Below are 13,016 nucleotides of genomic sequence, written 5' to 3' on the forward strand. Positions count from 1 at the left end.
GTCTGGAAGCAAGAGAAAACCAGTGGTGATGTGGAGGAGACTGCTGAGAAGTACAAAGCTTTACATTGTATATTGTGGCAACCATGTGTAAGACTCATTTGTGAGACTTATGAACAAATCTGACTTACAAACGTTCTCCCAGAACCGAACTCTTTTGTAAGTTGAGGACTTGCTGTGGAAGGTTTCTTTTAAACCTTATTAGAAGTATATCTTTTGAAACAGGTAAGACAAAGCTTAGTTTGGGTACTGAGGAAGTAAATTAGAAGCTTGGTCATTGGTGCTCAGCTGTCTCACCGTGAAGGGCCCTTTTTGAGCTCTTATTCTTTCTACTTGAGAAGTATTGAAGGAAGTAGGCTCCCTTAGGTCTAACCAAGAAATCATGACAATTTTGATATCTTCTAAAATGCCAGAATTTAGATTATATATGGTATCTAAGGTTTCTACAGCTTATACTTAAATAAAGTAAAAGTAGTGTTAATTTGTGGTAAAAACCTGGATGGGGTTATCTGACCTACCCTTCTATTGATCATTTTTATTTGATTTAGATCAAAGAAACTTTGATTATGCCTGATTTCTGATGCTTCTCTGGAGGGTTGTTCACATTACAGCCAAAGCAAATCTTGTAGAACACAAATGCAGTCATGTAGGTCAGACTGTCTTCCTGTGGTCCTTGGGATAAAGGTAAACTGCCTGGGCCTGTGAGCACCTGTGCTCTGTGGTTCCGGTCTCCTGGTTCAGCCCAGTCTCATACTTTTCTTACTTTGGTCATGTTCCTGTATCCTTTCATCTCAACCAAGCCCTGCCCAGGTCAAATGACTCTGATTATAAGCCCTTCCAGGGTTATGTACCTCTCCTGATAGCATTTGTCACAGCTGTTCTTGGATGATGGGGTGTATCAGTGTCTGCTTACTAGCTGACTACTATTAACCTCAGGTTCTGATCTTACACACATTCTTCCATGACAGAATGTAGAAGTGCTTCATTCCAAAATGACAATGAAATAAATATTATCATTGTAGTTTATAAATTATAAATTCTGTGGGAGGACTAAAGATGACAAATCTTTAGATTTTTCTGTCACCACAAAAATGTACAATTTATTGATAATGTTTTACATTTGTTTTAATGTAAAATGAAAAATTAAATCTGAATACTTTCCATCTCTGTGCCAAAAATGGCAACATTAAACCATAGCCATTGGTTTCTGTAATGTCAGTATTTTGTATATCACCTTGATGATTTTTGTCACATGTGTAGTACACACTGTACTGATACTTAATATCATATCCTTTTTTACATTTAATTTTGGTAAAATATAACATTAAAATTCTAATGGTTTTAAAACCTAATCTTTTTTCAAAAGGAATCTTTGTATTTTACCATAAATGGAGAAAGAGTATTATTTACCCTGAAAAACAGTGACTACCAAATCTAAGCCTGATCCATATGTTCCTCTGCTTACAAGAGAAATTAAACTGGCAGATGTCATAAAGGGGTATAACTATTGTATTAGCACCAACACGAGATTTGCTTTTTGATACACACACATTGAAGGAAGCTTATAAAAAAAAGTAACTTCCTTGGCAGTGACTGGGTCCCAGATAGCACCTAAGATCATTTTGGGTACCAGAAGTAGAACTTCCTCTTTACTTTGGAATCCTCTCCTCTTGAAGTGGTATATTATTATGAATCAATTAGGGATGGTTTTGAACAAATGTGAGCAGCTATTATAATCACAGTGGCAACAATAAAAAAGCTATGTTTGACAACTACAGTGTAGATTCCTTTTGTTGCAGAATCTCTTGTCTTTTTGGGATGGGGTGCTGGGAATTAAACCTAGGCCCTTATGCATTCTAGACAAGTGATCTACCACTGAGCTACATCCCCAGTTCATTTTATTTATTAATTTATCTACTAATTAGTTTATTTAGAGACAGGCTCTTGCTGTGTAGTTCACACTGACCTTGAACTCATGGCAATCCTCCTGCCTCAGCCTCCTGAGTGCTGAGATTATAGTTGTGTGCCACCACGTTTGGCCTTTTTTTTTTTTTTTTTTAAAGAGATAAGGTCTTGCTAGATTGTTGAGTCTGCCTCAAACCCTCACTCCTGCTTCAGCCTCCTGAGTTCCTGTGATTTGCAGGCGATCTCCACCACCTCCTGGCTGAAGCAAAGTCTTTATTGTCCCAGGGGCTGCAAGAAATGAAGACTAATTTTAGTAGGTTGTATTTGTTATCCATCCACTTAACATTTATCAGCAGCTGCTGTGCACTAGCCACTCAGTGCTTTAGAAATCTGAGAGTCACAAAAAAATGTAGGTTTTTTACAGATTGTTGGTGTACAGCATTTGTGCATAAGTGCATTGGTGATGAGCGTCTTGCTTCTGCACAGCCTGTTTCCTTTCCTGGGCCTGCATACTGTGTCATGGATGGTAGCACAGGGGAGAGAATGACATATAACCAGTGATTGCATTGTTGGGAAGCTTATTTTAAAAGTATTGAAAGGGTTACTACATATGTAGTTGCCTACCAAGGCCACATTAAATGAGTGACTGCTGATCAGCTCATGTGGAAATAGGCCAAGGTTTAGGAGAAGCTGAAAATCTGGATTTTTACATAAAAATCTGTCCACTGATGGCACAAATTAAAAAGCAGACATAACAGCCTCCATGGCGTCTCTGATACCCAATTTCAGCTCATAGCAAAATTGTTTTCTGTGTTTTAAAGCTTATTAAGTTTGGGAAAGGAAAAATCTCTTGGCAGATACAAATTTCTTCAATTGGATATCCTTTATTTTGCAAATATTTAATACTCATAGTGAAACTTAAAACTTTTATAAATTATTTGAAAGTTATATGTACACAGAAGAGACTGTTCTGTCTGTAATACTGCCACTTCATCCCTTTTCTTTTTTCCCTTTTTCCTTCTTTTTCTATCTCCCACCTCCCTTTGTCACGCTTTTCTACACAGGAAAGACAGTGAGGCGAGTTTAAAGATTACCCACAGTGCAGTAGAACAAAGGTTAGAGAAAATGGAGGTCAGGGCAGAAGGTTATGATGGAGAAGCCACACACTCAGATATGTGCTATTTGCTGTGCAGCAGCTACGAAAGTGACTAACAGATTTGGCTTTGTTTCTTGATAGCCAGATAAGGGAAAAAAGTAATATTTTGTTTTTTAAAAATCAGTGAGGAGAAAACTTAGTAGTTTACCCGGGAAAAGAATCAAAACTTTCATCTATCTTAATTATTATAATTTTAACATAACCTTTTTTTTTTTTTTGAGACAGGATCTCGCTATGTACTCCAGGCTGGGCTTGAACTCATGGCGGTCATCCTGCCTCAGCCTCCTGAGTGCTAGGATTACAGGCAAGAGCCACCACGCCCAGCTCTTAACATAACTATTTTTATGTACTGCAAAAGAAATGATTATTCATTTTAGAAATATTTTTAGTTCAGTGTTTTGTTTTAGTCTAAGTAGATCTACGGACACAAAGCAGGTATACTTTTAATAATACCATCAAAAACAAAAAAACACAATATCATATTGAAAAATTATTTTGAAATTGGCTTTCTTTTTTTTTTCTCCACTACTGGGGATCCAATTCAGGACCTTGCACTTGTGAGGAAGGTGTGGCTCCATTGAGGGAATTGGCTTTCTTATGTAATATTATTTATGTAATTCTTTTTATATTGTTGAATAATCAGTAGGCCCTTCCCTCTCCCACTTGCCTTTGCTTTGGTAGGCAAGTGCTCTACCACTGAAGTTACACCCCAAAGCACTTTTCAAAAAATGTTTTTGAGACAGGGTCTCACTAAGTTGCCTTGGCTGACCTCGAGCTTGGAGGAGACTTGACTAAGGAGATAAGATTATATGCATGTGCCACCGTGCCTGACAAAAGAGGATCTTTAAATTTACACCCTAATTTAAAATTCCTATAACAGTCTTTTTATGAGTGTTGGACAGATGACGTTGGATAATATGCTAGATGATGTTGACTTATTAGCCTCTGCCCTGTAGCTCTTTCCTCTAGTAAAGCCAAATGGTACTGTGGCATGCTTTCTTTTTCTTTTGTGTGCATAGGTAAAAGTGAAGTCAGTACAATTGATTCTTATACTTAGGCATTTATGAAATACTTAAGACATAGTGTGTCATTGATTAAATGTTAGTGAAAAAAATCAATGAAAAACAAATTTGGATATTCTGTTTATGCTACTGAATCTTAATTTTGTAAGTAATGTCAGAAAGTGATGTGATTCAAGCTTCTTACTTCAGAGAGATGACAAAACAACACAGATGGCTAGCTTTTTCTTTAATTAATTAATTATTTTGAGATAAGATCTTACTATGTAGTACAGGCTGGCCTTGAACTAGTGGCAATTCTTCTGTGTCAGCCTCCTGAGGGTCAGGATTATAGGTGTGCACCCCCATGCCTGGAAGCTTGCTCGATGTCTGTCTGTCTGTGTCTTTCAAGATGTGCATGAGTTGTAAGCTCCTATAAGTATCCTTGTTAAACCAGGACCTTATAGTTGTTTAGTGAGTTTTCAGTAATGTTATTTTATTGCAACACCTAATCACCTTTATAGTCATTTTCCTTGCTGGAATTTGAATCTTTTTTAGTTAAGTAAGAGGATGCTACACTGTATAGTCTCGGGACCACTGGAATCCAAGGTCCAGATTCTTCAGGTTAGCCCTCTAGGCTTCGGAAACAGCAGGTGAGAAGTCAGGGTAGAGTGAAATGTTACAGTGCTGTGTTGAAACTAATTCCATAAGGCTGGGGAAGAGATGGAAGAAACAATGGAAGGATAAAGTAGGAGATTGTGCACAGGAAGTTCTTTTGAATTTTATGCTGAAGTTACCAGGAAACATTGAAAGGTTTTAGCAAGAGAGATTTTGCCAGTATTTAAAACATGCAGTGTTTTAGGAAACCAGAACGAGCCCAATTAAACAACCTGATGCTGAACCTCAAGCTTCTAGAAAAACAAGAGCAGGACAACCCCAAAGCTCATACAAGGGAGGAAATTATAAAGATCAGAGGAGAAATCAATGCAATGCAGACTAAGAGAACGATACAAAAAGTCAATGAAGCCAAGAGTTGGTTCTTCAAAAGAATCAACAAAATTGACAAACCTTTAGCTAACCTTGTCAGAAAAAGGAAAGAAAAGGCCCAAATCCATGCGATTAGGAATGAAAAGGGTGAAATTACAACAGACCCAGCAGAAATCCAGAGGATCATCAATACCTACTTCCAGAACCTATACACCAATAAGATGGACAACACAGAAGAAATGGACAGATTCCTAGATACATATGAATTACCAAAGTTGAACGAAGAAGACCTAAAAATTCTGAACAACCCAATATCAACCAATGAAATTGAAAATGTAATTAAAAACTTATCAACTAAGAGAAGCCCAGGCCCTGATGGCTTCACTGCTGAATTCTACAAGACATTTAGAGAGGAACTGCTGCCACTACTGTTTAAACTCTTCAATGAAATTGAAAGGGAAGCAATACTCCCAAATTCACTCCTGGAAGCAAGCATCACCTTGATCCCCAAAGCAGAGAAAGCCCAACTGAAAAAGAGAACTACAGGCCAATCTCACTAATGAACATAGATGCAAAAACCCTTAATAAGATACTGGCAAACAGAATGCAGAAGATCATCAAGAAGATCGTACACCCTGATCAAGTGGGATTCACCCCAGGGATTCAGGGATGGTTCAATATACGAAAATCAATTAATGTAATACACTATATCAATAGAGCCAAGGACAAAAACCATATGATTATCTCCATAGACGCAGAAAAAGCATTTGACAAAATCCAACATGCATTTATGATAAAAACCCTACAAAAAATTGGAATAGATGGTCTCTACCTCAAACTGATAGAAGCCATCTACGAAAAACCAACAGCCAATATCATACTAAATGGTCAAAAACTGAAATCCTTCACACTAAAATCAGGAACAAGACAAGGATGTCCACTATCACCACTCTTGTTCAATATAGTTCTGGAAACGTTAGCCACGGCAATTAGACAAGAGAAAGAAATAAAAGGAATAAAGATAGATAATGAAGAAGTCAAATTGTCATTATTTGCAGAGGACATGATACTCTATATAGAAGACCCCAAGAACTGCACCAAAAGTCTTCTAGACTTAATAACCAAATTCAGTCAAGTAGCTGGTTACAAGGTCAACATACAAAAATCAATAGCTTTCCACTACACAAATGACAGACTCACTGAGAGAGAAATAGGGCAAATAATCCCTTTCACAATAGCATCCAAAAAACTGAAATACCTAGGAATCATCCTAACGAAAGAAATCAAAGACCTCTTCTCTGAAAACTATGGCACTCTGAAAAGAGAGATTGAAGATGATATCCGAAAATGGACAGACATCCCCTGCTCCTGGATAGGAAGGATTAATGTAATGAAAATGGCCATACTTCCAAAACTGCTACATAGATTTAATGCAATTCCAATTGAGATCCCAGCAGCATACTTCATAGACCTCAAGAAAACAATCCAAAAATTCCTTTGGAACAAGAAAAGACCCAGAATATCAAAAGCAATTCTAGGTAATAGAGACATGGCAGGGGGTATCACAATCCCCAACCTGCAACTCTACTACAAAGCTACTGTGATAAAAACAGCATGGTACTGGCAAAGAAACAGACTTGAGGACCAGTGGAACAGATTAGAAGATGCAGAAACAACGCCAGACACACTCAGCCATCTCATCTTCGATAAAGGAGCCAAACACCCTCACTGTAGGAAAGACAGCCTCTTTAATAAATGGTGCTGGAAAAACTGGGCTTCAACTTGCCAAAGATTAAAACTAGACCTATATCTCTCACCATGCACTAAACTAAAATCAAAATGGATTAAAGATCTAAATATTAAAATAGAAACTCTGAACCAGTTGGAACAGAGGTTAGGTAGAACCCTTGAAGAGATTGGTGTAGGAAAAGATTTTATGAACAAAACCTCAGTTGCCCGTGAACTAGCACAAACAATCAACAAGTGGGATCTCTTATTAAAAAGCTTCTGCACAGCAAGAGAAACCACCAGCAGTGTGAAGAGACAACCCACAATATGGGAAAAAATCTTCACCTGCTCTTCCTCAGACAAAGGTCTACTATCTCCAATCTATAAAGAACTTAAAAAGATCAGAACTCCCAAATTTAAAGACCCAATCTGAAAATGGGCATCTGAAATGAACAGACATTTCTCAGACAAAGAAGTAGAAATAGCAAATAAATACATGAAAAAATGTTCAACATCACTGGTCATTCGAGAGATGCAAATGTAAACAATGCTGAGATTCCACTTCACTCCAGAAAGAATGGCTGCTATCATGAAATCAACCAATAACAAATGCTGGCCAGGCTGTGGGGAAAGAGGAACCCTGCTCCACTGCTGGTGGGAGTGTAGACTGGTGCAACCACTTTGGAAATCAGTATGGAGATACCTCAAAGAACTAGGACTGGAAGTCCCATTTGACCCCACTATTCCACTGCTGGGGATCTTCCCCAAAGGATTAAAAGAATCATACCACAGTGATATATGTGCACCCATGTTCATAGCAGCACAGCTTGTAATAGCTAAAACTTGGAAACAGCCCAAATGACCATCAGCTGGAGACTGGATAAAGAAAATATGGTTTTTAAATAAAATGGAGTACTGCTCAGCCATTCAAAATGAGAAATTAGAGACATTTATAGCTAAGTGGATGCACATTGAGGCAATACTCTTAAGTGAAATAAATAGGACATATATGAGTAAATACCGAATAGTTTCTGTAGTGTGAGAAACTGAAAGTGTAAATAAGGACTAAGTGTATAATAGGTAATGTGAAATAGGAAGAAAAGGGGCAAAGGGGAAGGAAGTGGGAGGGCTAGGGGAAAGGATAGAAGGGAATGGGATTAATATGAGAAAATGGAAAAATAGGACCAAAATCTTTGTAAATAGGGAGGACTGGAGGGGTTAAAGGGAGGCCTGGGCAAGGGTGAAAAATAAGAACCAAGAGAGACTATGTAAAGGTGCAAATTTCCAATGATGAATGTCATTATATTGTATACCTAAAATGTACCAATGATTAGAATGAATAATCGATTATGTAAAATAGGAAGAAAAGGTCCAAAGGGGTAGGGGTAGTGGGAGGGGCTGGGGAAAGGAAAGAAGGGAAAGGAAAAATGCTGAGAAATGGAAAAAATGGAAATAAAGTCTTTGTAAATAGGGAACGGTGGAGGGGGTGAAGGGAGGGCTAGGAATGGGGAAAAAATAAGAACCAAGATGCATTATGTAAAGGTACAATTCCCAATGAGAAATGTAATTGTGTTGTATACCTACAATGTACCAATAAAAGAATTTAATTTAAAAAAATGCAGTGCTACTGTGTGTATAAAATAAAGGTCTTTTAAAGAAAGTTTAAAGAAATGTGATTTTTTTCTCCTCTGGAATAGAAGTTGTAAAATAGGTTGTAGGCTGATGACAGGATGTTACTTACCTGCTCTGAAGATGGGTGGAGCAATTATGGCAATATTTGCTGTTGGAATCTGAGAAAGTCACCATGTTGTTTGAACCTGGGAATATTAAGCATTGAAATGGACTAACAACAGGCACTGAGAAATCTATTTAAGACTTTAAAAAGAGTAGTTCCTTACTTGGATGGGGAGATGTACTGCTTTCTAAGAGGAGGTGGTTGACTTGTTAAATTTTGGGTATTATTTTTTCCTGTTATATGCAGTTAATCATGATTGGAGGATTTCTAAGTTAGTGATTTGAGATGGTTACAGGGGCTTTTTTTTTTTTTTTTAAAGACATGGTCTTGCTTTGTAGTTTACACTGGCCTTGAACTTATGTAGCCCAGGTTGACCTCAAACTCACACTTCCTGCCTCAGCCTCTTGCATGCTGGAATTTCAAGCACGTGCCACCATGTCCAACATATCTCAGGATTTTTTTAAAATCGAAGAGTTTATGAATTCTTTGCTACGTATATGTGGTATTAGTCACCTTTCCTGTCACTGAGACACAATACCCAACACCCACAACTTAAAGAATGAGACGTTTACAGATTTATTTTGGCTCACAGTTCAGGGGATTCAGTCCATAGTCAGTGGGGTCCAAAGTGAAAACGTGGTGGCTTTCCTAGACAACCAGGAAATGAGCAGGTGCCCTGCGGCACACTTCTTAAAGCAAAGTGTTTAGAAGGGATTTACCTTTTTCCATCTTTGAGCCTTCCACTGGTAGCCTCTGGCTAATTTCTGAGATGCTTTCAAGCTATCTTTCCCATTGTCCTAATGCAGAGTTCTTGGCTTCTTTTTAATGTTAATCTTTTCAGCAACTACAGTCCTCACATCATTCAGCTCTGTTGTTTTAGCTACTGATTCTTACTCTACAGTAAGTTCCTGAGTTATGAACAAGTTCCTTTCTGGGAGAATGTTCTTAAGTCAGATTTGTTCATAAGTCCAACAAAGTGAGCCTTATACACCTTTGACACAAATATACAGTGTATTTTGCTTTGTGCTTCCTAGCAGTTCCCTCCACATCACCATTACTTTTCTTCTTGTTTCCAGACATCGGATTGAGCCCAGTACTGTACTGTGTACAGTATCACACTGTACAGCAATCACACAGCAGCACAACCACAACGATGTCTGGCAGGCACATGAACTACTTCCTCGATTTGTTTGCATCTATAAATGTTTATAATGCAAGGTCCATTCATAACTATGAAAGTTCACAACTCAAATATTAATATGTTGGGGACTTACTATAAATCTGGCTAAAAGCAGCCAGCAGCACCCATGCCACAGCCTGAAGGAGGGATTGCTTGAAATTTTCTTTGCCAGATCAGTCCAGTGCCCTTAATATCAGTTTTCTGCAGAGTCTCAGGAAACCACATACATATAATCCAAAAAAATCAAAACAAGAACCATGCATTGTCTCTAGTTCAGTTTCTAATAAGAGCCCTTGTTCCCAACTGAAATTTCTAGAGTCTTGCCTTTATACCTTATATTCCTATCAGCATTCTGGTCTTCTGAGCTCCTATCAGAATTGTCTGTTAAGCATTTAGGGCATCTCTAGCCAAGATTTTCAAATCTTTCCAAATTCTTTCCCCAAATCAGTTCCAGAGAATCCCAGACACACGGTCAGATATAGTGATGATCCTGATCCTGTTGCCAATATTCTGTATTAATCCGCTTTCCTGTCATTGAGATACAATATCCAGTACCCAGAACTGAAAGGAAGAAAGGTTTAATTTGGCTCACAGTTGACGGAATTAAGTCCATGGTTGGCTTGCTGCAGGGCAGAAACATGGTGGAATGGCATAGCAGAGGAATGCTACTCACCTCATGGCATTGGGGAAGCAGAGAAGGAAGGAGCTGGGGACAAGAATATACCCTTGCAGGATACACACACATACACCCTGCTTCCAGTGACACAGCTCTTTTGACCAGGCCCTGCCTCTGAACATGAGACTTTTGGAAGACATTTTAGATTTAACCCATAATAAGTATCATTTCTATAAATTGTTTAAAATGTTTTTACTATTCTAACTTAAATAGAGTATGTTAAGGCAAAAGTTGAGTTTCTTAAATGTTTAATTTTGAAGCAAAAGATAAAATAATACATTTGCAAATTTATGTGGGTAAAGAGATGAAGATAATTTATCATTGGTAGTACTAAAAGTCCACCCATCTCCCTACCTACCCATCCACCTGTCTACACACTTGAAAAGGAGTCTGGTCTCAGTTTGTCTTGCCATTAAGTTTTCGCCAGAGCTTAAAAAATAATTTCCAAAATTCTGATTTGAATTTCATTTCTTATTTTCTTTTCTAGCCTTTTCTGGTGGAGTTCAATAATGATTAGTAAAGTATTCTTTAATCACAGAAAAAAGAACATCCATATCTGAGGGCCAGAATAATCCTTAACCTGTTTAAAATGTAGAGCTGCAGAAGGTGTAGAGTTAAGTTATGATGTTATTATATTCACTTGTTGAAAAGGGGATTAAACATAGACTTGTGAAAAAAAATTTTTGTTCAGCTCAGTCTTTTCCATTAAAAATATGAGGCTTGCCTTCTTTCTTACAGAGTATTTGTCAGTTATAATTTGACAGTTTATATTTGAATATATGCGAGACTTTGCTAGAGGAATCTTCTGTAATAATCTTGGTACTATATGTTATGTGCAATTTTCCTCTTGGTTTAGGACTGTCAGTTTTTTTCTGGGCTTCTGTAGTTAAAGTAGGAGTATTGATAAATTTGTTGGCTGTGGTGGTGGTCCTGGCATACTTACTTCCATTTCAGCACAGCTGCAAGTATTCATTTCAGGGTACACAAATGAAGAAATTCTATTTGGTGTAATGAGTTGTGCAATGTACAGTTTATTCTTTCCTCATCCTTATACTGCCTTTTGCCCTGAGATAAGCCATATTCCTAGCTGCATTGTAGCCGGTGCTTGGCCTTCCATCTGGCTCTGGGAGAAAAATGAAATTGTGGTTCCCTGCTCTGCTTGAAGTTGCTATAAGAGATTTAACAGTGACAAGAATGGAGTTGATTATCATAGTAGTAAAACTTAACCTGGTGCTTATGAATGTTCAAGAGGGATCACATATTTTTTGGAGACATTAAAGTTCTAATGCTTCTTCAGATCAGCTCTTCATTCATGGTGGATTTGTTCGTAGAAAAGTTTTTAGATCAAAGCAAACATTTTCCAAGAAATTTTGTCGTATCGATCTATATCTGTCTGTCTGTGGATCTTTCCATCTATGCATGAAAGTGACTGAGTCTTCCTTAGTTGCCAGAGTTCTTGGACTCAAACAATCTTCCTGCCTCAGCCTCCTAAGTAGCTGGAACAACAGGCTCACACCACTGCCCATGGCTGATGTTTAAAAATACATCTATGAAGCCAGCTTTGTAAAATGAGGCTGGCTAGATCCATGATGTGATTTGGCACCTTTTGTAGCTTTGAACTTAAAAATTCCTATTAAGGATTCAGTGGCACAGTCCCTTGCTTGTAACATGGAAGGAGAACCCTATATACTATACACCCAAATGGGAAATGATGATGCAGTGACTGACACCGTGCCCTCCGTAAGTCCAACACAGCAGCCTTTTTTCTGTGATGCATCATAACAGTGTTGCTTCTCTTGCATTATTTGTCTTTAAGGGCAGGTGATACAAAATAATGTATTTTTAAATTCCAGAATAACTGCTAGCTCAAAGAAATGGTCATGCCTTGAGAGGCACTTGGGCAGTGGCAAATCATACAAGGAAATTGAAGATTTACGTGTCATTTCTCATTCCAATTCATACTCTTAAATAATGTTTGGAGGAATTGCAATACTACTGGTAATAATGTATTTAAAAAATACATTATTGGGCTGGGGATTTAGCTCAGTGGTTCTGCTATCTGCCTCGCAAGCGCAAGGACCCGAGTTCGATCCCTGGTACCCAAAACAAACAAAAAAACCCCCCATTATTTTAGCCGTGCGTGGTGGTGCATGCCTATAATCCCAGTATTTGGGAAGCTGAAGCAGGAGGATTGCTGTGAGTTTGAGGCCAGCCTGGGCTACATATTGAGTTCAAGGCCAGGCTCCACTACAAAGTGAGATGCTGTCCCAAAAAAACAAAGAAACAAAAAACAAAAAAAGTAATTTTTTTCTGTAAATTTAATGTAGTTGTGGAAGGCAGAAGTGAATTTGACTGCTTCAGCTCAGCGTCAGTGACTCACTTTTATTAACTAATCAAAAGTGTTCAACTGGTGCTTAATTCTGCTCAGATAAAGAGTGATGAATGGAATAAAAAAGACACGATAGCAAGAAGAGAATTTGGAGATTCAGCTCATCCCTCATAAACTAATACCAAAAATGGTAGTTATTTATCCAAGGTTCCAGATAGGGCTCTTTAATCCAATAACTTCCAGTATTTTAATTTAAGACATTTAGATTCTTGGAACATAGTTTAGTGGAACTGGTTTAACTAGTTTCCTTTCTTTTCTTTAAAAA

At 37.9% G+C, this 13,016-nt stretch overlaps 1 protein-coding gene across 23 annotated transcripts in view; it reads left to right on the top strand.

Moving 5' to 3' along the window:
* Window positions 1-13,016, top strand: part of Srpk2 (SRSF protein kinase 2) — a 235,226-nt gene that overhangs the window by 96,399 nt on the left and 125,811 nt on the right. The gene's annotated exons all lie outside the window — the stretch shown is intronic.

This window comes from Heterocephalus glaber, unplaced genomic scaffold (genome assembly GCF_053883595.1).
Source record: "Heterocephalus glaber isolate CG9 unplaced genomic scaffold, H.glaber_assembly_v1.0 deba00000676, whole genome shotgun sequence".
In the NCBI taxonomy this organism is placed as follows: domain Eukaryota; kingdom Metazoa; phylum Chordata; class Mammalia; order Rodentia; family Bathyergidae; genus Heterocephalus; species Heterocephalus glaber.